The sequence below is a fragment of the Nicotiana tabacum genome, chromosome 22 (genome assembly GCF_000715075.1).
Source record: "Nicotiana tabacum cultivar K326 chromosome 22, ASM71507v2, whole genome shotgun sequence".
Classification (NCBI taxonomy): domain Eukaryota; kingdom Viridiplantae; phylum Streptophyta; class Magnoliopsida; order Solanales; family Solanaceae; genus Nicotiana; species Nicotiana tabacum.
Genome location: NC_134101.1, coordinates 121675905 through 121701536, shown reverse-complemented (window position 1 = coordinate 121701536; position 25632 = coordinate 121675905). Strand labels below are relative to the sequence as shown.

General features: G+C 35.8%; 1 long non-coding RNA gene across 1 annotated transcript in view; it reads right to left on the bottom strand.

Annotated features, from left to right (window-relative positions):
• Positions 1-25503, bottom strand: part of LOC142176673 (uncharacterized) — a 27857-nt gene extending 2354 nt beyond the window's left edge. Inside the window, exon 1 of the long non-coding RNA XR_012705392.1 lies at positions 25402-25503. This is a non-coding gene — a long non-coding RNA (uncharacterized LOC142176673). The remainder of the gene's footprint in view (positions 1-25401) is intronic.
• Positions 25504-25632: the final 129 nt, after the last annotated feature.

The window sequence follows — 25632 nt, the reverse complement described above, 5'->3', positions numbered from 1 at the left end:
GTGGCATAATCAACAGGCTCTCGGCCTCATATCAAGCCACCTTGTGGCGTACAACTTAGGCCCTCGATCTCATGATCATGAATTAGTACAATATCGCTACGGCGTGCAGCCCAATCCCATAATAACCTCACAACACGGGCCCTCAACCCTACTCACTCAGAAATCTCTAAAATCCACTCGGGCACAGTAGAATATGATGCTCAACTCAAAATATCATTTAAGATGTCAAAATAGAGTAAATATGGCTGAGTTATGAAAACAGTGGAATATAGCATGACTGAGTACAAGTATAAAGTCAAAACAGTAAGGAATAGTAGTAAAAATCTCTTAAGGGTTCAAAACAGTTGGCACGAGGCCCAAATATGACATTCAATCCAAAACATGATGATAACAAATAATTTTCAATCAAATACGCAGTAAAATAGTCATTCAGGACGGACTAAGTCACAATCCCCAACAGTGCACGACCCACGCTCGTCATCTAGCGTGCGCGTCACCTCGAAATAGCACAACGATGTGAAATCCGGGGTTTCATACCCTCAGGACAACATTTACAATCATTACTCACCTCTATCCGGTCCAAACTGTAGCCCGCGATACCTTTGCCCCTCGAATCGGCCTCAACTCGCGTCGAATCTATCCAAAATCAGAATCATGACATCAAAATATGCTAAGGGAACGAAGCCCATACGAAGATAATCAAATCACAACATAAATCCCAAAATTAACCAAAACCCAACCCCTAGGCCCATGTCTCGGAATTCGATAAAAATTACATAAAAAACTCCTTATCCTCCCACGAGTTCATCCATATCAAAAGTACCAAAATCCGACTACAAATGACCCCTCAAACCCTTACTCAAAGGTTTCCAATCTCAAGCCCTAATTCCTAATTTTTAACCCTTAATTTCCATTAATTTCAAGCAAAATCAGTGAAATAACACCATAGAAACGAATTTAGGGTCCAAAAACTTATCTTTATGAATTCCCCTTGAAATCCTTCTTCAAATAACTCCCTCGAGCTCAATCCGCATGAAAATGGTGGAGAATAACTCAAAAATCGCGAAGGAAATCTTTTATACTTTCTGACCCAGGCTTTTCGCACCTGCGGTCCCGCTTCTGTGGTCCAAGATACCGCATCTGTGGTTTTCACTTATGAGCCCATTTTCCGCATCTGCGATGAAATGTCCGCACCTGCGCTATCGCAGGTGCGCTCCCTTAGCCGCTTTTGTGGTTCCAGCTGATCTTCCTCTTGGCTGCATTTGCGGCTTGCCTTCCGCTTCTATGGGCATCGCACCTGCGGCCTCCCAATTGCAGGTGCGGTTATGACAGCAACAAAAATGCTTCAGCTGCCTATACTCAACTCTAAATTTTCTGCCAACCATCCGAAATCACCCCGAGGCCCTCGGGACCTCAACCAAAAACACGAACAAATCATATACCACCCTCCAAACTTATACCAATCTTTAAAAACCCTCAAACAATATCGAAACAACCAAATCACATCGGATTCAAGCCTAAGAATTCTAAAAACTTTCGAATTTCTCTTTTGATCAAAAAGTCTATCAAACCACGCTCGAACGACCTGAAATTTTGCACACACATCCCAAAAGACATAACGGACCTACAACAACTCCCGGAATTCCATTCCGACCCCTATATCAAAATCTCACCTATCAACTGAAAAATGCCAAAATTCCAACTTTGACAATTCAAGCGTAAATATACTACGGACCTCCGAAACAACTTCAGATCATGCTTCTAAGTCCCAAATCATCTCTCGAAGCTATCCGAACCATCAAAATTCACATCCGAGCCCTTTTTCACATAAGTTAACATCCAGTTGATTTTTCCAACTTAAGCTTACAATAAAGAGACTAAGTGTCTCAAACCTTACCAAAACCTTTCCGAACCCGAGCCAGCCAACCCGGTAACACCTAATACCTTGAACAAGACAATAAGAAGTAGAAATAGAAAAAATAGAGCGGTAACTCATGAAACGACCGGCCGGGTCATTGCACTACGTGAGTAGATTTAGATGCCATCAATGAAGACGATGAGAATGAATCAATATAAGGCCTGAACACCCAGTTCTTCAAGTCCATAAAGGCCGTTGGGGCTCTAGTCAAGCCGAAGGACATCACCAGAAACTTATAATGGTCATATCTAGACGCAAAGCAGTCTTCGGAACATCCGAGGCCCGAATCTTTAACTGATGGCACCCTGACCTCAAGTCGATCTTAGAGAACACTCTATCACCCTGCAACTGGTCCAATAAATCATCAATACGCGACAACGGGTACTTGTTCTTGATGGTTACTTTGTTCAACTGGTGGTAATCAATGCACATCCACATAGTCTCATCTTTCTTCTTCACAAATAATACTGGTGCACCCCAAGGTGATACACTTGGTCTGACGAACCCTTTGCTAACAACTCCTCAAGCTGCTCCTTCAGCTCCTTCAATTCTTTTGGAGCAATATGGTACAACTCCGCCAAATCCCGATTCCAAGGTCGTTTACTCAAAATGTTGACCGAAGTCAAATTTGCCCTTTTTAAGCCAACCTTTAGGAACAAAGTGTTCCGATTTCAACACGAACCCTTCTAAATCCCGAACTAACCATCACCGCAAGTCATAAAACAGTAAAAGCACGTACGGAAAGTCTTATGTAGGGGAACAAGATTGTAGAAGGTAAAATGACCAGTCGGGTCGTTACAATCCTATAACAAAAGAAACATTTATGTAATGAATAAACATGGTTTGATCAACTTCATTTAAGTGTTCCATTTACACTATCAGAGACAATTTATAAAGGACGGCACAATTATTATATCAGTTAAACGATAATACATAAGACATACATAAAAGTAAGGAAAACTCAATTCTTGATCACAAAGTTTCCGGAAAAAAAATTCGTGTCAAAACTTGTCGTACGTGTTCGTGAAATAAAATTTGTGTATGTATTGCTTTAGGTTGAAGAAACTGAATTGACGAATTAATGTCCTAAAACAAATTGAGAAAACTTGAAAATTGATTAATTGTAATGAAATATTAGAATTCCTATTCATAACGGGATACAAAAAAGCTATTTGAAATCCTAATTAACCTAGTTAGAATAGGATTAGGAGTAGTCTATTATATTATAATAAATACCTAACTTATGAAAGCAATTCCGTCCTCTTTCACTTTGAGCAACTTTTGGAAATTTCTCTCACAATTTGAAGCATGGATTTAGAAGCAATGTTTATGAGTGTTTTTTGCATAGAAAAGAAGCCAGATGATATATTTGAGTTGATTAAGAGCCCGTTTGGATTGGCTTCCAAAATAACTTTTTAGTGTTTGGATAAAGTAAAAAACTGCTTTTAAGCACTTGTTTTTAAGCTAAAATGACAAAAACAAGCCAAAAGCCAAAAGTTAGAATTTCTAACTTATAGCTTAAAAGCTATTTTGATTTAAAAGTCACTTAAAACAAGCTCACTCAAACGGTCTCTAAAGCTGCTATAACAGTGGGTGAACGAAAGTATCCTAAGGAGTACTTTAAGAAGCATCAAAATAAAATATAAAAGCAGTTGATGATTCCTATTGCAGGAGTCAAAGAAGATTTCGAGAATGGTTATGATTCTTCCCTTGAAGAGGAGGAGCAGATGGATGCAATAAAGATTCCTATTTTTGAAGATCAACAGAAACATGAGAAAGAAAACTACTTACAACACTACTGAAAAGACCAACTCTACTGTAATAACAGAAGAACAGAGTTTCAATAGTAGCGACGCCAACACTCACATGAATACAAGAGTAAGAGCGATGTCCAAGAGTTGCAGTGGTGGTTCAACGAAGATCAAACAACACAAACACTTGAATGATGGAGATCAAGAAGGAATAAAACGGACTCAAAGCAACAACCTGCAGACTACTATTACTGGTAATCTGAATCAGCAACAAAGGTTGAGTGCAGAGGAGTTATAAGGAAGAGCAGCAAAGGTTTCAAGAAGACGGATATTGATGCTGACGCCCAAAGCAAGAACCTACACACTACCTGTTAATCCGAAATCAGTAACAAACGCTGACTGCAGCGGAGTTATGAGGAAGAGCGGCAAAGGTTTGATCAAGAAGATGGATACTGACGCTGACGCCCAAAGCAAGAATCTGAAATCAGCAATAAACGGAGTTATGAGGAAGAGCGGCAAAGGTTTGATCAAGAAGACTGATATTGACGCTGACGCCCAAAGCAAGAACATGCAGACTACTACTGTTAATCTGAAATCAGCAACAAACGGAGTTATGAGGAAGGGAGGCAATGGTTTCAAGAAGACGGATATTGACGCTGATGCCCAAAGCAAGAACAGTGCTACGACATTAACAACAACTAAGCATTGCACTGAAGAAATATTAATGAAGAAGAAGAAGAGATCGAGAGTGGATTTTGAATCAAGTAAAAGGAAATATGAGGATAGGATGGCAGAGCAAAACAAAACAAAGAGAAGGACCATTATGGTGGACTTTCACGAGATGCCTACGCCTGCGAAAGATCCTTGTGCTCCCAAACGCTGCTGGGAAAGGAGAAGGTTTTGAGACGATATCATGATTCAATTTCCCCATGAGAATTTTGTGTTGCCATTCACTTGACTAATATTTTTTTTAGTTAGTCTACTCTAGGGTATATGCCCTTTAATTTGTACACGTGAACTATTTCAAACATTGAAATAATAATAAAGTTACAATTTCACCTTTCATATCGTTTTTAATATCTGTGATTCATTACCTGCTATGCATTTACTAGTTAAAGCTAGGATTTCGTTAGTCTGAGTCTTAGTTGAATATTCAGAATTTTATTTATTGTAAATTTTTATCAGCTTAGCTGAAGTCTTAGTATAGTGACGCTTTCCCTTACACTGGTAGGCATGCAGTCATGAACGGACAGAAAGCTGCACTATTTATTATTTAAAGTTGACAAAAGTTGCTCAATTTACAATGTTTGCTAACGTCAAAATCTATTCACTATGAGGTAGCACGGGTAGTTCAACCTCATTTATTATAATTCTCCGTTTACACTTCAAAACTGAAGCAAAACGTCAATCAGGTGAGATTTAATGTAGTCGATGGAACAAAACCATTTAAGGCGCGATGGCAAACTTTCCATGATCAAAATATGGACAACGTTTTACATAATTACCGAGGTTTGACAAATATCTGCAAGAAGAGCACACTTTACAAAATTCAAGTTTTCAAAATAGTACAAAGATGTCTTAATGCATAACGGGATTCACCTTCTTTACCTCTAATGACCTTAATACAATGATTAAAATGAAAATTTAGGGGGACGAAACCTTTTAAATTATTTTTTGGACAAAAAACATTTTTGTACTACTTTTAAAAAAAAGTTACATAAATGAGTAAAACGCAGTATTATACTGCGAATTACTTTAACGGAAATTTTGCCGTTAAAGTAATTCGCAGTATAGTACTGCGTTTTACTTAATTTTTTTTTGTATTCGCAGTACTATACTGCGTTTTACTAAGATACATTTGTAAAACGCAGTATAATAATGCGTTTTACATTAAATAATTGCGTTGTACTCTGGTTTTTGCCCCCACCAATAATGAACTAACATAACAATAATTCAATACATAAAATATAGTATGTACTGCGTTTTACATAGAAAAATTCTACACCCCAACGTCGGACTTGCCTTATTTAAAGGCGTTTCAATTTTATAAAAATTCATTCAATACTTTATTTCAAACTTACGTTCATACTTCTCTCTTCTTCTTATCAATTATTTTTTTACAATGTCTGAAGCCCGTAGCAACGCGACAAAGCAACGCGACTGCCCCCAGCTTCACCCTGAGGTCTATAACTAGTAAAATGCATAATCATATCCAAAAATTGTGCACGCGTCATGGATCTAATGTACTGGGGCAGTGCTACGACCCGTCCATCTACGCGCAGCCCGTACAAAACCTGAACATCCTCCAGCGTGATGGTGGCCTCTCCAGTGGGCAAGTGAAAAGTGTGCGTCTCCGGTCGCCACCGCTCTACCAAGGCCATGATGAGAGACCAATCAAGCTGCATCCGTCCAAACTAAAAAATCGTATAGAAGCCCGTAGCCTGTAGGCGCGCGACTACGCGGGCATGGAAAGGATGCTCCCCGATGAACTCCCATAAATCGTCAGGTCTCCTGGGGCGTAGAGGCTGCATCGATAGCTGTCCCTCCCATACAAATGAGGATCTATGGTCGCCCTGCAACACTAGTAGCTGATCCTTGGCAGGTCCGGGATGCGCAGGCGGAGGAAAGTCCATGTCGTCTACTATAATTTAAACAAAATTAATTGTGTGTGTTAGCTTAATAAATTAAATAATTAATTATATTTAAAGTTGGACTAAATAATTATGTACGAGTTCCAGACTCGATATTTGAGGCCTGGTAGCACCGAGTTATCCTTAATTAATATGCGTGGTAATTTCAACATTTTTAGAATTGTGTGTGTTAGCTTAATAAATTAAATAATTAATTATATTTAAACTTGGACTGAATAATTATGTACGGGTTCCAGGCTCGATATTTGAGGCCCGGTAGCACCGAGTTATCCTTAATTATTATGCGTGTTAATTTCAATATTTTTAGAATTGTGCCTGTTAGCTTAATAAATTAAATAATTAATTATGCTTAAAATTGGACTGATTAATTATGTATGGGTTCCAGACTTGATATTTGAGGCCTGATAGCAACGAGTTATCCTTAATTATTATCCGTGTCAATTTTAATATTTTTAGAATTGTGTGTGCTAGCTTAATAAATTAAATAATTAATTATGTTTACAATTGGACTGAATAATTATGTATGGGTTCCAGACTCATTTTTTGAGGCCCGGTAGCACCGAGTTATCCTTAATTATTATTCGTGTCAATTTTAACATTTTTACAATTGTGTGTGCTAGCTTAATAAATTAAATAATTAATTATGTTTACAATTGGACTGAATAATTATGTATGGGTTACATGCTCGATTTTTGAGGCCCGGTAGCACCGAGTTATCCTTAATTATTATGCGTGTTAATTTTAATATTTTTAGAATTGTGTGTGCTAGCTTAATAAATTAAATAATTAATTATATTTAAAATTGGACTGAATAATTATGTATGGGTTCCAGGCTCGATATTTGAGTTAATTTTACAACATATAGGAATTTGTTACTTTTGTAAGTTTATTGTTATAATTAAATAATTAATTTTGTAAAGTGTAATTGAATAGAGTTTGCAGTTACTACATACTTAAACTACATAGACTCTACGCTAAAAGGCTCTACATTTTACTACGCTAAAAGGCTCTATATTTTACAACACTAACAGACTCTATATTTTACTATACTAAAAGACTCTATATTTTACTACGCTAAAAGGCTATTTATTTTACTACGCTAAAAGGTCACTATTACATATAAAAACAACTAACATAGAATACAAATATGAACAACAAACAAAATAAATAATATTAATTTTTTAACAATACAAATAATTTATCAAATTTTAACAATTTTTTGTACCAAAGCTAATAAATCAATCCGGGTATAAATAAGATACAAATTTAAACACAAACATAACGCAAATTAACATGGAAACACATTAGACAATACAAATATGCATGTACTATACGAGTTTCGACATAAACAAAATTGAAATACCTCGATTTAAGTTTTTTAAATTTGATTGAAATCGAATTTTTGCACCCGAAAGAAGGAATCCAAAGCTTGTCTTGTATGTGGGACCTACACTCCTTGCTCTTTAGGTGACGGGTGGGGCCCAATTTTTTTTTTTGAAGTTTGACGCGGGGGGGGGGGGGGGGGGGGGGGGGGACCAGCAGAATAGAAGGTGTTGGTTTTCTTCGGTTCAGTGGTCCAAGGAAGAAGAAGGGGCTATATTTTATTGAAGCTGTTCGCAGTATTATACTGCGTTTTAAGTAAAACGCAGTATAATACTGCGAACAGCTTTAATAAAATATAGCTGGGCCCATCATCTTAGTAAAACGCAGTATAGTACTGCGAATTACAACAAAAAATATTTTTTAAAGTAAAACGCAGTACTATATTGCGAATTACTTTAACGGCAAAATTTCCGTTAAAGTAATTCGCAGTATAATACTGCGTTTTACTCATTTATATAATTTTTTTTTAAAGTGGTACAAAAGTGTTTTTTGTCAAAAAAAAAATGATTAAAAAGGTTTAGGACTCGAAAATCTAGCGCTTGGACCTGACCGTCTGCTGCTGGTTACTCTGTTATTTGTTATTCTGTTGCTTCCAAATGAGACAAAATTAATACCGACAAGACACTCATATAATTAAAATCATTTATTAGGAAGTCATCATTCTGTAGTACTGTTGTATTATCTGAGTTTGCATAGTACTAGAAGTGGATCTCTCGAGTATAAGGAACCATACAACTAAGTCCAAAACCATGAGGCCGTAATTCCACGGGTAATGCTCGATATAATAATAAGTTGTTTCTAAACAAGTCTATTGAGATCACAAGTGATTGAGTCTTTAGTGTACTGCTTTTTCTAATTCACTCCCAAGCTTTCTTCATAGTAAATCCCTCTACACTTTCCATACAGCAAATATTCATTCACCTTTTGCATTGAGGTTTCCTATGATTGTTGGATATTTTCATTTTAAGGAGCTAAAGATATCCAAAAATTGCTTGTAGATCACCTTAGTGATTCTAGAATAATACGTGACATTTTCCTTACAAAACTAGCTTTTATGAGAATGTAACATTTATTTTCTAGATCATGTAATCATAGCATCTTCCATTTCAACTTTGGATTAAAATTATTGGATGGTGGGAAATAATATAAAGGCAATATATGGGTCATTTATAAAGGATAGCACAATTATACTGATATGAACTGTGACATCCAATACACATATATATGCATTACTGAATCTCTAAATTTATCAAAGAAATTGAAAATTATTAATTACACAAGGGGTTAGCATAGAAGAAAAATCTTTTTATTAATTCATTCTCTATTGGAGAAGAAGAGTTAATTTTTTGAAAAGAAAATTTACCTGTAACTAATAAGGAAGTTCAAATTTGAAGCATGTCTATTAGTGACATTCTTATAAATCACATGTAGCAAATGTGACTATAAATCACGGTCAAAAGTTAGTTTCAATTATAATGCGACTACTGCAATCAATCATGAAAGATGGCCGGTGCTTGACCAGGGAAATGCAATTAAAGCTGATTGGAGGTAAGGAATGCACTCAATGACAACAAGGCTGCAGGATGTGACATATCAGTTGATGCAGTATTTTTCAAAAAAGCCTGGAACATCATCGAAATGGAGATAACAACGGCATCGATACAATTCTTTAATGCCAGTGAAGGATTGCATATAGGTGTTCGTAACACGCAGCGGAAGATAATAATAATTCTAGGCAGATTTTTTTATGTTTAAAATTTATTTACATGTCAATAGATCAGATCTAAGACGTACCTGGTGAAGAGAGTCTCGTTTCAAAATTTCTTCGATAGTGCGAATACTCTATGTGTATCCACACGGAGACTGATCCTTGCTATCAACTCTTTGATCAATGAAACCAGCGAACAAATTGAACGAAATATTGTGTTGAAATTTTTCACAAAAATCTCAACTCAATGTTAGAAGAACAAGAAACACTTTTCTTGCAATTGTATTTTTTCTCTTGGCTTTGTATTTCACTCTCACTTTCACAAAGTGGGTTTTCTTCTCAAGAAAAAAAAATTGTGCAAATTTTTGTTTCATCGCCCTTTATATAACATCACCTATAAACCATTTTCCTATTTGATTGAGGTAATAATTTATTTAGGGTAAAAATTTATTCCAAAATAAATCACAATCGAATTGTATGGAAATTCTGAAATCACGTTTTAACTAAACGTGACTGCCGAACCAATCCAACTTAATGTTGGAGTTGGTTGGATTCCATTCATACGTCCTTTTATGGACTTTTCCTATCCAATTCCAAATTGGTAAATTAATTAATATATATAAAGGACATCCAATACACATATATATATATTAATTCATATTATATATATCTCAAATATATTTCAACCAAGAAAAATAATTTATTTTCTATTCTAAATAGAAACTTCAATTTGTTCACAATATTAATTATATCCTCTCTGCTAGCAAAGAATATAATAATATTTTGTTTTTTACTAATAACTAAATTTATTTGACTAATTAAAGTCTTTAATTTAATTAACAAATAATAAAGTAACTAATCCTTTAGCAAAAATCAGAACACTCGTTAGTATGCGACCCCATAGGTTCAATACTAAACTGGTAGTAAATTGATCACATCAATATACTAATCAAGGGTGGCGTCTAGCAACACTCCTTAACGACCGTATAGAATGAAGTATACAATTTACTCTCACGAACCAGTAGAAGAATAATGTAGTAATTCCTCCTGTCCTTATAGCTCTGGATCACCCTAGGATATGGTTCAACTGTCAAATCCTAATAGGCGACCAACTATGTGTTCATGTCAGATATAATCGACCATTGAATGACCTAAGAAACTCATTTCTTCTTTCATTCAATTGCCCTGACCAAGGTCTTAGTTTGGTCATTTATAATTCATGACAACATGGAGCTTAAACTCATTACCAAGAGTTGACAGATTCCATCTTGATCAATCACGAATTCTACAAGTATTTAATCGTACCCAATATCCTTTCAACTATCGCCCTGGGACCATAGGTGTCTGCTATAAAAGCACAATAAATAGCTTGTCAATTACTATGACGATCTCAGGTCAAAGGAAACTCTTACATCACATTCTTCAAGAGAATATCCTATTGACAGTTTATGGTCGGTTCAATGATCATATCTCTATATGCATCATCTATCTATGTGATTTAGTTAATGAGATCAATTAATCTTTATCCAATAAAGACGATCACATAAATATTGATCTAACCGGATTACTAATGTCCAAATTAATAATTCTACGATGAAGAACAAATTTAGATTAAATTGTAAGAGACTTTGCTCTCATTATCATAATCTCTATCACGATGACAAATCTCAAAATTTAATCAAGGAGCTTATCAAATTAATCAAATAATTAATAATAACTATGATATATAAAAGAATATCAAATGCCATATATTTTTATATCAAATAACATTCACAAAAATATGTTCAAATCATCAAATATGAGATTGGATCTAGGGCATATCTACTATATCCCTAACAATCTCCCACTTGCACTAGAGCCAATCGCTCTTATACTTCATTCCCAATTTTCACTTGTGCTTGTCAAACTTCTTTGTACCATGAGCTTTAGTGAGTGGGTATGGAGCATTCCTTTCCATCAACCTTTTGAATCTAGACGTCTCCACGTTCAATGATTTCTCTTATCAAGTGATCCCTTGGCAGAACGTGTTTGGATTTTTGGTGTGATTTTGGTTCTTTTGCTTGAGCAATGGCTCCAGTGTTGTCACACAACAATGAAATTGTACCTTCTATTGAAGGAACCACACCAAGTTCAGTTAAGAACTTTTTCATCCATACAGCTTTCTTAGCAGCTATATATTCTGCTTCAGTCACTGAATCAGCTACTGCAGCTTGTTTGGAACTTTTCCAACTCACTGCACCACCATTTAAGGTGAATATATAACTAGAAATAGATTTGCTATCATCTCTATCTGAAGAGAAACTTGCATCAGTATAACCTTCAAGTTTCAACTCAGAATCCCCATAGATGAGGAATTGGTCTTTAGTCCTTCTTAAGTACTTAAGAATGGTCTTCACCACCTTCTAATGTTCCTCACCAGGATTTGCCTGATATCGGCTAGTCACTCCAAGTGCATAAGCCACATCAGGACATGTACATGTCATGGTATACATGATAGCTCCCACTGCACTAGCGTATGGGATCCTACTTATGTGTTCTCTCTCTTCATGTGTTTTAGGACAATCCTCCTTACTGAGAGAAATTCCAGTGCCTATCGGTAGATAGCCTCTTTTGGAATTATCCATGTTATACCTCTTTAAGATGGTATCAATGTACAAAGATTGGAAAAGTCCAAGTAGCTTCCTAGATCTATCTCTATAGATCTTTATTCCTAATATATAAGCTGTTTCTCCCAAGTCTTTCATGGAAAACTGTTCAGATAGCCAAATCTTGGTACTTTACAATGCTGGTATGCCATTCCCTATGAGCAATATATCATCAACATACAATACTAAGAATATAATTGTGCTACCACTAACCTTTTTGTACACACAAGGTTCTTCTTCACATCTAACAAAATTGAACTTTTCAATTTTCTTGTTAAAGCGAATATTCCAACTTCGAGAAGCTTGCTTTAGTCCATAAATGGATCTTTGTAGCTTACAAATTTTATTATAATCAGACGAAGATGTGAAACCTTCAGGTTGTGTCATGTACACATCCTCTTCTAGCTCACCATTAAGGAAAGCTGTTTTCACATCCATTTGCCATATTTCATAATCATAGTATGCTGCTATAGCAAGCAAAATCCGAATAGATTTGAGCATTGCCACGGGAGAGAAAGTCTCGTCATAGTCGACTCCTTCTTTCTGACGATATCCCTTGGCAACAAGACGGGCTTTGTAGGTCTCCACCTTTCCGTCTGCTCCAATCTTTTTCTTAAAAACCCATTTACAACCAATAGGTTTTATATCCTTTGAAGGTTCAACTAAAGTCCATACTTTATTTTCCTTCATAGATTCAATTTCGGATTCCATGGCCTTTTGCCACTTCTCATAATCGGAACTTTGTATAGCCTCTTCATAGGTCTTAGGGTCATCATCATTATGATCAACCTCATTTGATACATCATCTTGTACCAATAAATTTAATCTAGTTGGTACATGGCGTTCTCGTGTAGACCTTCTAAGAGGTACTTGTACAACTTGTTCACCTTGTGTTGGATTTGGTTGTTGTTCAATTTGGTTAGGAACTTGTTCATTAACCTGTTCTTGAACTTCATTTAGTTCTTGAACTTCAACCGTTGAAGATAGCAACTTCCTTGGCAACTTCAAAACATCCAATAAAGGTTCTTCAACTTGGTTCTCATGATCTTTATTTTGTGTTGATTCATTAGTTTCTTGATCTTCATCAAGTTCTATTTCTCCATTATAATTTCCTTCTAAAAGAAATTCCCTTTCCAAAAAGATTGCTCCTCTGGCCACAAACACTTTATGGTCAGAAGGGTGATAGAAATAATATCCCATTGTTTCCTTGGGATACCCAATGAACCTACACTTATCAGATCTTGAGTCAAGTTTATCAGACTGTAGTCTCTTAACATAAGCTGGACAACCCCAAACTTTAATATGTTTAAGGTTAGGCTTACATCCTTTCCATATCTCATATGGTGTTGCAGAGACTGACTTAGTGGGAACTTTATTAAGTAAGTATGTTGCTGCTTCCAAAGCATATCCCCATAAATTTATTGGAAGATCAGTGAACCCCATCATAGATCTCACCATATCTAATAAGGTTCGATTTCTCCTTTCAGACACACCATTGTGTTGTGGTGTTCCTGGAGGTGTCCACTGTGAGAGAATCCCATTCTCTTTGAGATATCTGGTAAAATCTTCACTAAGATATTCTCCACATCTATCAGACCTTAGTACTTTGATACTTTTACCAGTCTGCTTCTCAACTTCACTACGAAACCTTTTGAACATTTCAAAAGATTCAGACTTGTGTTTCATAAGATACACAAATCCATATCTTGACATATCATCAGTGAAGGTGATGAAGTAAGAATATCCACCTCTACCTCGGATTTTCATGGGCCCACAAACATCTGTATGAATTAGTCCCAATAATTCAGAAGCTCTTTCTCCACTTCCAGTAAATGGAGATTTGGTCATTTTTCCTTTGAGACAAGATTCACAAGTTGGATATGATTCAAAATCATACTTGTCAAGGTATCTTCCCTTGTACAATTTGTTAATTCTTTTCTCTCCAATATGACCAAGCCTACAATGCCAAAGGTATGTTTGATTTACATGATCATCTCTTTTCCTCTTAAGACTTGAAACATGCATAATCGAATTAGCATTCACATTAGGTAAGACATAAACGTCATGTTGGAGATAGCCATTTACATATAAATTATCACTATAATAAATAGAGCAAATACCATTGCCTATATTTATGCGAAAACCACGTTTGTCTAACATAGAAGCTGAGATTATGTTCGAAACAAATTTAGGAATATAATAACAATCATCCAACATAAGTACTTTGCCCGTAGGCATTATTAAAGAAATTGATCCTACAGCTACGGCCGCAACTTTTGCACCATTTCCAACTTGTAGATTAACTTCTCCTTTCTTTAGCCTCTTACTTACCTTGAACCCTTGCAACATATTACAGATGTTATAACCACTGCCAGTATCTAATACCCACAGTGAAGAATTAGTAGTAACTAAAGAAACCTTGAAAACATTTTTCATTAATGTCTCACCTTGTTTCTTGTTCTTTAGTGTTGCAAGATACTCCTTGCAGTTTCTCTTCCAATTCCATTTCTTCTTACAGTGAAAACATTCAGCATCATATACTGGCTGCAAGATCAAATCTTCAGAAAGCTCTTTACCAAGCTTGTACCCCAACTTCTCATGTTCTTCAGTAAGAACGGTCATATGATTGACAAAGGGTCCAACTGGAGAGTTTTCAATGTCCAACTGTGTATCAATCATCTTCTTAAGATATTCAATGATTGCAGTTGGATCCATATTCTGATGTTTCCTCTAGAGTTCAGAACTCATAGAAGCGAGAATGATGTGTTTAATAGCAATGCATTCTTCCAAGTATTTCTGATAAACCTTTGTGCCTTGAACATCATTCTCTGGTGGGATTATCTTTGCAGGCTTATCGATCACATCAATAAGCTTTTCATGCATGAGAACAATTCTCAAATTTCTATACCAGTCATCAAAGTTTGGTCCTACCAATTTGTTGGTCTCAAGTATTTCACACAGTGAAATAACAGACATACTGAGAAATCTAAAATATAGAAAAGAAAAGGCAATAATATAAGAACATATTTGCATATATCATAAAGACATGGACTTTTATCTAAATGATATTTCCACTAATTATTTTAAACTATTTACCCCCATTATAGTTTACGAAATCTTTATTTTTGTTAGTGTAGTAACGGAATCCTTTAACAATATGTATGAGCCCCTTGGAAGTCAAGTCATTTCTCACATATATTTTAAAAGTAGGTACTCTTACCAATTGTATCCCCATACAATTTCCTTAAATAGCTCTATGTCAAATAGTCCCCTGGTAGTCAGGTCGATCCTATTGGCATAGTTGAGTTCAACCATCATGATAGCAAAGAATTTATTAAATTTTATACTCCCCCGGGTAGTCCAGGCGTCTAGTGTAAAATTGAATAATTCTTTCAATCCATACATCTAATGCAATAAATAATTTTAACATATTCTCGAACTATAAGTCTCCTGGTAATCAGGCCGCTCCTTATAAACAAGAAATAAGTAAAATTAATTACCTTGATGGATAGCTTTATAATAAAATATCTTACATTTTATTATTTAAGAACTCAAATTTTAGTAAGAGGGAATTGTTACTAAAACAATTTTTAATAACATGAAGATCAAATATTTATAGCATGTGAATTTAGTTCAAGTTGTCTACATGCTTAGTCCTAAATTGATTTACATCACATGTAATAAATAATTCAAAATTATATAATGAACAAGCACGTGACTTAAAACAAAATTCAACATCCTCTAACATGTTTATCTTATATATCACATAAAAAGAATTCATGCTAGAATATTATTATTAATTAACATCTCATGAACTAATAACAATTGAAAATAACAATAGAATCATGTAACCTATTATAGATTCCCATTGTATCTAATACAAAATTTTAAATTCAAGTTATGAACTATCTCAATAGTTCAAACGATTTAACTATTGCACAAGACACATGTATTATGGTTTGAACTCTTCAAATATAATATAAAATATTTCGTAAATAAATTTTAGACACAATAAACCACTGCTCTGATACCACTGAAGGATTGCGTATAGGTGTTCGTAACACGCAGCGGAAGACAATAACAATCCTAGGCAGATCTTTTTATGTTTAAAATTTATTTATATGTCAATAGATCAGATCTAAGACGTACCTGGTGAAGAGAGTCTTGTTTCAAAATTTCTTCGATAGTGCGAAGACTCTATGCGTATCCACACCGAGACTGATCCTTGCTATCAACTCTTTGATCAATGAAACCCGCGAACAAATTGAACGAAATATTGTGTTGAAATTTTTCACAAAAATCTCAATTCAATGTTAGAAGAACAAGAAACACTTTTCTTGCAATTGTATTTTTTCTCTTGGCTTTGTATTTCACTCTCACTTTCACAAAGTGAGTTTTCTTCTCAAGAAAAAAAAATTGTGCAAATTTTTGTTCCATCGCCCTTTATATAGCATCACCTATAAACCCTTTTCCTATTTGATTGAGGTAATAATTTATTTAGGGTAAAAATTTATTCCAAAATAAATCACAATCGAATTGTATGGAAATTTTGAAATCACGTTTTAACTAAACGTGACTGCCGAACCAATCCAACTTAATGTTGGAGTTGGTTGGATTCAATTCATACGTCCTTTTATGGACTTTTCCTATCCAATTCCAAATTGGTAAATTAATTAATATTTTATATATATAACTTTTATATAAATCAATATTAATTCATATTATATATATCTCAAATATATTTCAATCAAATATATTTCAACCAAGAAAAATAATTTATTTTCTATTCTAAATAGAAACTTCAATTTGTTCACAATATTAATTATATCCTATGTGCTAACAAAGAATATAATAATATTTCATTTGGACTAATAACTAAATTTATTTGACTAATTAAATTCTTTAATTTAATTAACAAATAATAAAGTAACTAATCCTTTAGCAAAAATCAGAACACTCGTTAGTATGCGACCCCATAGGTTCAATACTAAACTGGTAGTAAATTGATCACATCAATATACTAATCAAGGGTGGCGTCTAGCAACACTCCTTAACGACCGTATAGAATGAAGTATACAATTTACTCTCACGAACCAGTAGAAGAATAATGTAGTAATTCCTCCTGTCCTTATAGCTCTGGATCACCCTAGGATATGGTTCAACTGTCAAATTCTAATAGGCGACCAACTATGTGTTCATGTCAGATATAATCGACCATTGAATGACCTAAGAAATTCATTTCTTCTTTCATTCAATTGCCCTGACCAAGGTCTTAGTTTGGTCATTTATAATTCATGACAACATGGAGCTTAAACTCATTACCAAGAGTTGACAGATTCCATCTTGATCAATCACGAATTCTACAAGTATTTAATCGTACCCAATATCCTTTCAACTATCGCCCTGGGGCCATAGGTGTCTGGTATCAAAGCACAATAAATAACTCGTCAATTACTATGACGATCTCAGGTCAAAGGAAACTCTTACATCACATTCTTCAAGAGAATATCCTATTGACAGTTTATGGTAATTCTAACCATTAGGAATTATCCAATGAGTCGGTTCAATGATCATATCTCTATATGCATCATCTATCTATGTGATTTAGTTAATGATATCAACTAATCTTTATCCAATAAAGACGATCACATAAATATTGATCTAACCGGATTACTAGTGTCCAAATTAATAATCCTACGATCAAGAACAAATTTAGATTAAATTGTAAGAGACTTTGCTCTCATTATCATGATCTCTATCACGATAACAAATCTCAAAATTTAATCAAGGAGCTTATGAAATTAATCAAATAATTAATAATAACTATGATATATAAAAGAATATCAAATGCCATATATTTTTATATCAAATAGCATTCACAAAAATATGTTCAAATCATCAAATATGAGATTGAATCTAGGGCATATCTACTGTATCCCTAACAACCAGGAGAATGTATCTACCTATTAATTGCACCACAGTCACTCTAATACCAAAGGTCAACAACTCTTCTACTATCAAACAATTCAGACGCATTTCTTGTTGTACTATAGTGTATAAACTGATATCAAACATCTTAACCAAGAGGCTACAAGGAGTTATGAGTTACCTGGTTGATCAGAATCAAGCAGCCTGTGATCTCTGATAACATTATAATTAGCCATGAGCTAGTTAAGGGATATAGCAGGAAAGGAGTTTCCCTCAGGTGTATGGGGAATTACCAATCAGATATCTTGGAGTCCCGTTGAGCTCTAAACGAATTTCAATAGTGCAATGCCAACCAATGCTAGAGAAGATGATAGGGAGTATTACTACATGGACTACAAAATTCCTATCATATGCTGGACGACTTCAGCTGATAAAGAATGTACTCTTCTCAATCCAAGTCTTCTGGTCACAAATCTTTGTGCTACCAAAGAAAATTGTTAAGGTGAAAGAAGCAACATGCAAGGACAGGCACAGCTGATATATCAAGAAGAGCACTACTAGCATGGGGGAAGGTATGCTGGCCAAGAACAGCAGGAGGATTTAATGTACTGCATCTGGAGACCTGGAACAAGGCTGCCTTGATTAAACTACCGTAGAACCTATGCACAAAGAAAGATAAGATGTGGGTAAGTTGGGTCCATATATACTATGGGAAAGGAAGAAATATTTGGGAAGTTCAAGTCAACCAAGCCTCCTGGGTTCTAAACAAGATACTAAAAGCTAAAACATATCTGTCAAAGGCAGGGTTGTGCATCACTGATCTGCTGAAAATGAATTCATACTCCATAAAAGTGATGTACCATCAGTTGAGAGAAGACTATCCTAAAATGCCATGGAGGAAACTAACTTTTAACAACTATGTTGTACCTAGGTGGGGTTTTATACTAAACCTAGCACTACAACCAAGGCTACATACCAAAGACAAGGTAGCAGGCTGTGGATCGATGATTGATCAAACATGTGAGCTCTGTAAGGAAGAAAATGAAACCATGCAACATCTATTTTTTGAATGCAAGGTGACTAGAGAGGTTTGGGAAAGATTATTGAAATGGCAGGGGATTCAAAGATCATTAATGACATGGGATGAAGAAGTGGAATTGGCATCAAAGGAAATGGAGGGAAAAACACAGAAGGCAGAAGTATATAGAATGACATTAGCAAGCTGCATCTACTACATATGGATAGAGAGGAACTCGAGAATATTCAAGGCTAAGTCTCAGCAAGTAGACGGGATACTTAGAGCGTTAGTTCAGGACATCTTTCGAGAAGCAACAGGAAAACTAAGATAAACTGTAGATTGAGAGAGCTTAATAGTTATCCATAGGTGTAAGAGATATAGATATAGAGAGGATGATAAGATGATCACTGCAGTTGGGGCTTCATGTCCAACTTGCAGTCAATAGCTCAGTGGTTTAGTTTTTCCAGTTTTGAACTTGTACATATTGATACTTGGTAATAAAATTCTTTAATTACCAAAAAAATAAATAAATTATAATGCAACTATAAATCGCAATAGTGTTATAATCGCAATTGTCAAATTCAACTTACGACTTATAATCACATTCAGTTGCAATGACCAATTGCGAGTTATAAATTGCAATCCGAAAACTTACTCCTGCCATTATGATACCAACGGACTAAGTACCTGTAGGACAATAATCAGATGCGATATATAAGTCGAAACAGATTCCATGTCCAAAATTTGTATATTAACAATATATAATTTTTAGAAATAATTTAAACAATTTTAGTTTCGATTGCATCATTAGCTTATATTTTAGGACTTCGTTAGTGGGGTCAAATGATTTTTTGGCCGGTTACAAATTTGTTTTTAGTTTTATGATCCTATTTCTTTGTTTACACATGAGAGATTTGTTTTTACACATGAAGTATCTATCTTTTACACGTAATAAATTTAAGAAAGACACTTTCTTAATTTAACATTATAAAAAGTGATGAAGGCATATTTCATCCCGTCAGTGGCTTATAACAACATGGAAGTCGCTTTAGGATTCAATATATATTTGTTAGTGAAGCCAATATCCTTCATCCAAAGACTTCAAATTTTAATTCACGTAGAGCATTCGACAGGACGGATGTCAGTAACACTTGTTTGCATTTATTCTTCATTCGTTCGTGCTGAACAAAATCCATATAAATATGTTTTAGTCCAACTTATGATATCGAAGAAGCTAATTTGGCTTGGACAACTTAGATGTATAGGGTTTTTTTTTTTTTTGATAAACTGGATATTTATTTAATAGAAAAACAGAACTAGAAATTACAATAGGCATGATCCTATGGATCATTTCTAGTAGTTGATAATCCATGCATGGCATGCTGATTACCTGTCACGATCTGAATTTTCCACCGTCGGGACCGTGATGACGCCTAACATTGTACTCGCTAGGCAAGCCAACGTTACAAATTATTTCACCTTTTCCCTTTATCTTTAACAAGTTGCAAGTTAACAAAAGTAAATCAGCGAATGAATGCGGAAGAACATAATTTAACAAATTATCTTAATACAAATAATGAAAACGTAATAAAACTCCACCTAGAACTGGTGTCACAACTCGTGGACGGTCTACGAATACTACAAAAAATGGTCTGAACAAAAAAATATAAATCTGTTTGTAAAGTAGATAAACAGAGAAGAAATAGGATAGAAGGGGACGTTAGGGTCTGCGGACGCCTGCAGGACTACCTTGGGTCTCCACTGGACTGAAGGCAGCCACCCAAGCTCTACTCACAAGGTCCGGCACCGAGATTTACACAAAAAGTGCAAAGTGCAGTATCAGTACAACCGATCCCATGTACTGGTAAGTGTCGAGCCTAACCTCGATGAAGTAGTGACGAGGCTAGGACACGACAACCAACATAAACCTGTACAGTTAAATAATATCTAACAGAATAACAATAATAGGAGCTAAACAAAAATTAATGGGAAGGGGCAACATGCTATGGGGGTACCAGAATAAGGAAACACAGAAATAATGGAAATGAAACAATTAAGGCACTTGAACGATAACAACAAATAATCACAACAAACAGAAAATGCACGGCATCACCCTTCGTGCTTTTACTCTCAATCCTCACCATGCAAACAATAATAGAAATGTGCACGACATCACCCTTCGTGCTTTATCACTCTTCCTCACCATATAAATAATAGAAATGTGCACGGCATCACCCTTCGTGCTTTATCTCTCTTCCTCACCATATGCATCAATATAAAGGTAAATGTGTACGGCATCACCCTTTGTGCTTTATCACTCTTCCTCACCATATGCATAAATATGAATGTGCACGGCATCACCCTTCGTGCTTTATCACTCTTTCTTCACCCAAACAATAGAAACAATAACATCCCGGCAATGGAATCAACAATAGAAACAATAACATCTCGACAAGGGAATCAACAATAGAAACAATAACATCCCGGTAAGGGAATCAACAATAGAAACAATAACATCCCGACAAGGGAATCATCTATAACCAATCTCGTTTCAACAGTTAACTTCATGAAATAAGTCTCAACTTGAGTCAATACTCAACAATGGTCAATTACCAAGAAAATATCATAAGTTTTGTTCAACATGGATAATAATCAATTTAAGCATGAACAATACATAATAAGAAGTCACAACAGTCACAGTGTAAGACTCACTTGGATGCTTGACACCAACTTATAGATACTCGTCACCACACCTATAAGTCGTACTCAACACTAACACGTAGAAAATAGATGACAATACCTATTCCCTCAAGCTAAGGTTAGACTAAACACTTACCTCGATTCCACGGCTAAAACCAAGCCTCAAATATCGTTTTCCCTCTAGATTTCACCTCCAATTTACTTGTATGTAGTCATAATTAACTTAATAACATCAATAAATGCTAAAGAACTCAAATCCAATGCTTAATTATAGGTTTCCCAACATTTTTCCCAAAAGTCAAAAATCGACCTCGGGCCTGCTTGATCAAAACCCAAAGTTCGGACCAAAACCCGATTACCCATTCACCCCCGAGCTCGGATATGCAATTGGTTTTGAAATCCGACCTCAATTTGAGGTCTAAATCCCCAAATTTAAAAATTTCAAAATTTCACCCAAAAACACCCAATTTCCCATGAAAATCCCTAGATTTTGTGATGAAATCTTGTGAAAAGATAAAGTAGATTGAAAGAAATGAGTTAGAAATTGTTTACCTATGATTTGAGGAAGAACGTTTCTTTGGAAAATCGCTTATGGGAGTTTAGGATTTGAAAATTTGAAGGAATGAAATGAAATCCCATCTAAAATTCTTTTTGAACAGTCGCAGTTATCGCATTTGCGATCAGGGGTTCGCAATTGCGTACCCCGCAAATGCGAACATTACATTGCAATTGCGAAGAATGTTCAGGCCTGCTATTATCACAAATGCGAACATTTGTTCGCAATTGCGACATGTTCTTATCGCAAATGCAATGATGAACTTTGCAATTGCGAAGGTCCCGCCCAGCCTTTTTATCGCAAATGCGAAGGGTCTTCGCAAATGCAATGCTCACATTTGCGAGCCAGGTTTCGTAAATGCGAGCCTGCAGACCTGAAACACACCAACAATTTTCTTAAGTCCAAATCACTCCGCGGCCTATCTAAAACTCACTCGAGCCCTCGGGGCTCCAAACCAAACATGCACACAAGTCTAAAAACAGTGTGAAGGGGTAAGTGTAAACACTCAAAAAACCCCTCCTTGTGGGTAGTTATGCTTTCATCAGGCCTCAGGATCTGAACCTTGACCTCGTCTCCCCACTGACAATCCTTCTTTACTTCCTTGGTGAGCTGCTCTGTTATCAAGCTAATATATCGGGATACGTGCTCGCATCGGCCTTCGACATCGAGAGGATTCTCGATACCAAAGTCCTTCTTGATGATGCAATCACCAGGGGTGATTTCCTCAAGTGTTGGCGACACAGACACCACCGGTTTGGCTAGACGGGAGGCAGAGGAAGATGATGCTTTATCCTTTTTGGGGACCGTCTTGGAAATTTTGGCCAAAGTTGTATGCTAAAGAATGCGGGTGCACAAGGATGTGGTGTTTCCGGCAAGGGCTTGGTGTTTTTTCGACGCATAAAGAGGCAGAGGAAGCAAGTGATTAAAGAAAGAGATGAAGATGGGAAAGGATTGAAGAAATGGTAAATATCTTTACTTAGAGAAAATGCCTTATATTTATAGAGGGGCAGCGACTGTTCGGTGGCATTAGTGGCCGACCAACGCTAGCATGCATTAAATGTTTTTGGGGAAGTGGGCCTATGAGACGTTTTGGTCACTTCGAACGCTGGCATCACGAGGATGACATCATCACTAAGGGCTTCGGGAACCCAAATCGTTTTATATCATTTCATTCTAATAAACGTGGAGACTATCTGTATACGGTCGAAATCAAGGAGCGTTATTTCGAAGTCTCAAATTAGGCTATGAGTCCGAGTCTGGGCGACTCGAAGTAGAGGTTAAACTCGGTTAGAGGACATTGATCGGGTCCAATCCTATACCACTACAAAGTGGCAAGAGCGGTCGATGCAGCTTTTACCCGAGAAGGTCAGGATCGAATCCACAGGGAGCTAGAATGTTTGGGATTTGGATTCCTATCTAAACTAACAGTGCGTAGTGCTCTTAATTACACTTCCAATCATATATGTTTGTTTGTAACTTATAATTTTATGCTAATGAGATGCGAATTTAAACTAAATATGAATGCTTGTAAGGTTTTATAAATGATTAAGGAGGCACTAGGGAAGTGACTTTCTCCTAGGTGAATACTTGATGGGATCTAAAGTTTAAGGCAAAGTTGTTTTGTTGGGAATTGCGATATAGCCAATGCACGAAACAACTCACTTTATACCTCTCGGTAGCTTGAGTGACTTTGCCCTAATTGACTTTCTCAAGACTAATTGGTGTCAAAATTGTGCAAGCAATATAGGCTCAAGTCGGGTATTACTATCTCTAGGTTTAACCCTTTAATTGGGGCTATCAATCTCTTGATTACACCCCAATTTCTTGTTGGACTAATTTTCCTCGACTCAAGCTCTCTTTCTCAAGAAGAACCCAAGTCAAAAAGGCACAAATTAGTATTTGCAACCACTAATTCAACATGAAAAACACAAATCAGTCCAAATATCATCTACCCATAAACATCTAAGCCTTAAAATAAAAGACTCATCAAATACCCATACTAGGGTTGAGTCACAACCCTAACTCATGGGTTTAGCTACTCATAATAATGGAAGAAATCAGATATTTAGATGAATAATAACCCATGTAATATGATTACAAACTAAGAATTGAAGATTCAGCGTTAAACTAGCTACAAATTACTCAAAATGGACTAAAACCGTCGTTTACGTGCTCTGCTAAGATAAAGATACCCTAAAAATATGAAAAAGAAGTATTTATACAAGGCCGGATTTTTTGGACAAAAATACCCCTGACGGAGGTACCGCAGACTGCGGAAAATGCACCGCGGCCACGGTGAGGCTTTTTAGCTCCATTGCTCAGTCTCTGAATCTGGAGACTGTGGTCCGCATAAAATACACCGCGGCCACGGTGGCTTCACTGCAGTTCGCACAAAATGAACTGCGGACTACAATGGCTTCCAACTTCAAAACTCCTAGCTCTCTGAATCCCCGCTCTGCGGACCGCATAAAATGGATTGCGGCCGCAAAGAGGCTACTGCGGTCGCGAAGACTCTACCGCGGACCTCAGTGCTTGAGCTTCCAAAAGTGCATCTCTCTGATCTTTTCCACCGCGGACCGCACTAAATGGATTGCGACTACGGTGGGTCTGTTGCAGTTACATATCTGCAATTCACTTAAGTCTTTCGTCTTATTCCTAGGTTTGGTACTTCGATTTATGATGCATTTCTTGGGACTTTCATCGAATAGGTAGTGTACATCGTTCTTTTTATTCAGATTGATGAGCAAACTAATTCACCATCCTTACTTTATCTTAAATATCTTATTAACTTATATGAAGTAGATGCAAATAAAAAGACATAATATTTTGAGAGGTAAGAAGAATTGACAGAATCAAAAGATAACATATTTTGAGAGGTAAGAAAAAGTAACATATTCAAAGCCCAAAGGGGTAGAAATTGAGCAAATAAATTTTCTATCACACCTAGATTACATGGTAAACTTCAGAAAGACGAAGAAAATTTAGCTGAAAACCCAAACCATGGGAAAAAGTCCACCATTATTTTTGGTGAAGAGCAATTCATACCAGAGTAAACAAAACTGAAAGTCAGATCAATGAGAACCATACATACAAATCAAGAAAAATAAAAAAAATTATGTCCAAAAATTGAAAGAATAACTAACCTGAAAATTTGTAAAACTAAGCCGAGAAACCGGAAGATGAAGAGCGTATTGAAAGAAAGAAAAAATGGAGAAGTCTATGCAAATATAATATGTTGTCTTTATGAGTAAAAGCCACGTATACTTCTCTTTTTTTTCTTAAAGAGACATGTCTAAACTGATATTTTAAATGTCCAGACGTAAGCTCAGATTTAAGGCTGAAATGTCAAAATTGTCCTCGGACTTGAATTGAAT